Here is a 3439-nt window from a genome sequence, read left to right on the forward strand (position 1 = left end):
GAAACAACGGTTACAAGTGGGGCAAGCCACACCAGTAGTGCAGTAGTGGACAGAGCATGGGGACAGTGGCAGGCTCCACCCAAGGCTACCACTCACCATCTGGGTGACCATGGTAGACGCTTCACCACTCTGGGCCTTTACAATACATGCCCCTTGACACCTCCCAGGGAGGTGGCTGTGCTTATCTCCTAATCTGCTGATATTTATAAAGCACCACCAGGCACTCAGTACATATTAGTCCCCATCCTGATCCCTCGTGATCTACCTCCTCCAGGAAGCCCTCCCAGATGGCTCTGGCTCCCAGGGAATGTGCTGTTCTCTAAGCAGCCCCCACAGGCTCCTGGGCTAGGAAATTACCTGTTTCAACTCTATTCCCCTTGTCACTCCAGTAAGCAGGACTGCACATTCCAAAAGGACACGGAAAGGGACCTGCTAGGCCTTTGGCTCAGGGGACCAGAAAGCTAATGTCAGTGAAAAACATCTAGATTTGCAGTGGTATGAGAGCTCTCAGCCGCCCATCCCACAGCTGGCCAGTAGCCCCCACGTTCTCTGGGAAAAGGATTCAGCTGCTGCTCAGCAGAGCTCTTAGTCTGGCCCCCATTGCCCTGACTGGGGCACTCAGCATCATCTGACAGGAGAGTTCCTGCTTCTTCGACCCCCCAGTCTGGGCCTGTGGCTCAGTGAAGCCAGAGGGGCCCCTGGAGAGGACAGCATGGGAGGAGAACGGGAGTGCAGGGGACAAAGACATACAGAGAAATGAACGGAAACAGAAAGAAGCAGACTGAAAATAGAGAGACAGAGACAGAGAAAGCCCAAAACAGGGACAAAAGAGAGAGAGAGAGAACCCGGCGAAGGAAAAGAGATGAAGAGAAAGGCAGAGACAGTGAGGTGCAAAGAGAGACTGAGACAACCAGAGACTGAGATGGAGAGGAGACAAACTGAAGGACAGAGGGAGGAACAGAACAAAGAAAGACAGAGACCCTGCGAGGGAGAGCAAGAGACAGCTCCCAGGCAGGCAGAACAGAGCCCAGGAACCCTGGGGCCCCAGAGCCCATGTGCTCCCTCTCCACTTTCCGCTTCCCTGGGGGCTCCCCTTTCCCAAGCCTGCTGTTCCCGGCACTCAGGCAGGGCTGGGGGAGACAAGTAATGATCACTGAACTTGTGCATGGGCTGGGCGCTGGGGCCACGCCCCCTTGACACCTCCCAGGTGGATGGTTGTACTTATCCCTAATGTGCAGATGAAGAAACTGAGACGGGGAGCCATCAGGTAACTCAGTCAATGACACCGAATGTTAGGGTGCAGGCAAGAGGGTCATGGATAAGGAGACTGAGGCCCAGAGAGGGGTGGTGCCTGGCTCTGGGTCACCCAGCAGCCAGCTGCAGAGCCTGGGGCTGGAAGCCGGTTCCCCTGGCACCTTGCCTGGCTCCTAAGAAAACAAAGCGAATCTCATTAAGTCTTTGGTAATGAGGCTCCAGGTCTTATCAGACGGGCGGTGGCCAACACTCTAGAAACTGTCAACGCCCCCTCCGCATTCTCCATGCCCACCTCCTGCCTCCCACTCTCTTTTCTGGGAAGGGCGCCTCTGGGACCACCCAAACTCGCCCTCTCTTCTAGGAACCAGGCCCCTGTCAGTGGCATCTCCATCTCCCCACACCCTGCTGTCCAGCCTGGACACCCGTGTAGAACCGACAAGCAGCAGGGTGGCCATTTGTACACCCCCCACAGTGACATCAGCGAAGCGTGTCCTCAGGCTCCCCGCAAAGACCTAGGCCCCCTGGAGAACGGGAGGGAGGGCCAGCACGCTGACTCACATTGAGTGGCAGCTCTTGGCACACACCTTCGCTCGCCGTGGCCTCTTGCATCCCACAAGAAAGGGACAGGTGAGCAAAGCGTGGCTAAGAGAGGAAGAGAGTCCCACAGGTCATCCAGGCCAGTCGCCCGACCCTGAGCTCATGCTCCTGCCATTACCAGGACCCCAGACTGTTTTCCTGTGTGTCCTGGTCCCATCCCTGTCCTGAGCCAAAGTGTGGGCCGCCTCGCCCCGCAGCCCTTCCTCCTCCACGTATATGCCCTGTGTCCTGGGATACAGCAGGCCGGGAAGAGGGGGACCCTTCCTGGCTGGGGGCAAGACAAGTCAGAGATCCTCTTGGGCCATGGTGGTCCAGTCTAGGCGGTGGTTTTCCTGTCTGCATCATTTGGGTCGAGGGGGTAGCGTGATGGCCTCTGAGGGTCCTTAGACTCAACCTCTCCTGAACTTCACCTTGCCTGCATGCCCTCTGGGGCCTGGGGTCCTCATTTCCACCCTCCAAGGTGGCCCTGGTGCCTCGTAGGCTGATCCCGGGTTTCCAGAGCCTTCAGGAGACAGCACTTCTGGCTCCCGGGGGTCAGGGAGCATCTAGGCATGGACGCTGTGATCTGCCTGGCCTCTTGCCCCAGCCTCCTGACCCATGGAGGGAGGGGGTTGGGAACAAGAATGCAGGGAGTCTGCCTGAGGCTGCTCAGGGCTGCACCACACACCCTCACGTGTCCCCAACCTGGCATGCTGCTCCTGGCGTGGGATGCAGCCTCATGTCCTCTCAGAACTCCCAATCTGGGGCTGACAGCGTCTGGCAGAGTCTGATGCAGACGCAGAGATTACAAGACAGCTCTACCCAGACAAGCATGATGCCCAAAAAACCACCAAGATGGCTAAATAGCAAAAAGGAGCTTTACCGGTGGTATGAATTTGCACACCAGGAAGAGACGGTCTCTGGCGTGCTCCGGAGGTGCTCTCTCTCGGGAGAGGAAAAGGGCAGGTTGGGTTTTGTGCCTCTCGGAGCCCGTATCACGCAATAGAGTCATACATATTCAGCAGGTTTGGGGAAAAGGCTATCTATATTTATGAAGGGAGGGGAGCGTGTGCACACAAGCACACCCCACGTTCACTTTGGGCTAGGGTTCTAGTACTAAAATGAGGTGGAATTTGGTTCTTTACAGCAAAAGGTGTAGGACACAAAGACATTTTGTTTGCAGACTCTATAAGCTGCTGAAATGGCTTAAGGACTGCAGTTGCGTATCAGAAGAGGATGTTTGAGGCTAGGTGCAATGGCTCATGCCTCTAATCCCAGCACTTTGGGAGACCAAGGCGGGTGGATTGCTTGGAGTTTGAGACCAGCCTGAGCAACATGGCGAAACCCCGTCTCTACAAAAAATAAAAGAAAATTACCCAGGCATGGTGGTGCATGCCTATAATCCCAGCTACTTGGGAGGCTGAGGTGTAAGGATCATATGAGCCTGGAAGGTCGAGGATGCAGTGAGCCGTGTTCATGCCACTGAACAGCAGCTTGGGCAACAGAGTGAGACCCTGTCTCAAAAAAAAAAAAAAAGGAAGAAGAAGAAGAGGAAGACAAAGGAGGAGGAGGGGAGGAAGAAGAAAAAGAAGAGGAAGAAGAAGAAGAC

The 3439-nt window shown here is 55.6% G+C and overlaps 1 pseudogene; it reads right to left on the reverse strand.

The window, feature by feature from the left end:
• Positions 1-507: 507 nt before the first annotated feature.
• LOC105552732 overlaps positions 508-3439 on the reverse strand; it is a 4782-nt pseudogene continuing 1850 nt past the window's right edge.

This window comes from Mandrillus leucophaeus, unplaced genomic scaffold (assembly GCF_000951045.1).
Source record: "Mandrillus leucophaeus isolate KB7577 unplaced genomic scaffold, Mleu.le_1.0 Scaffold571, whole genome shotgun sequence".
Classification (NCBI taxonomy): domain Eukaryota; kingdom Metazoa; phylum Chordata; class Mammalia; order Primates; family Cercopithecidae; genus Mandrillus; species Mandrillus leucophaeus.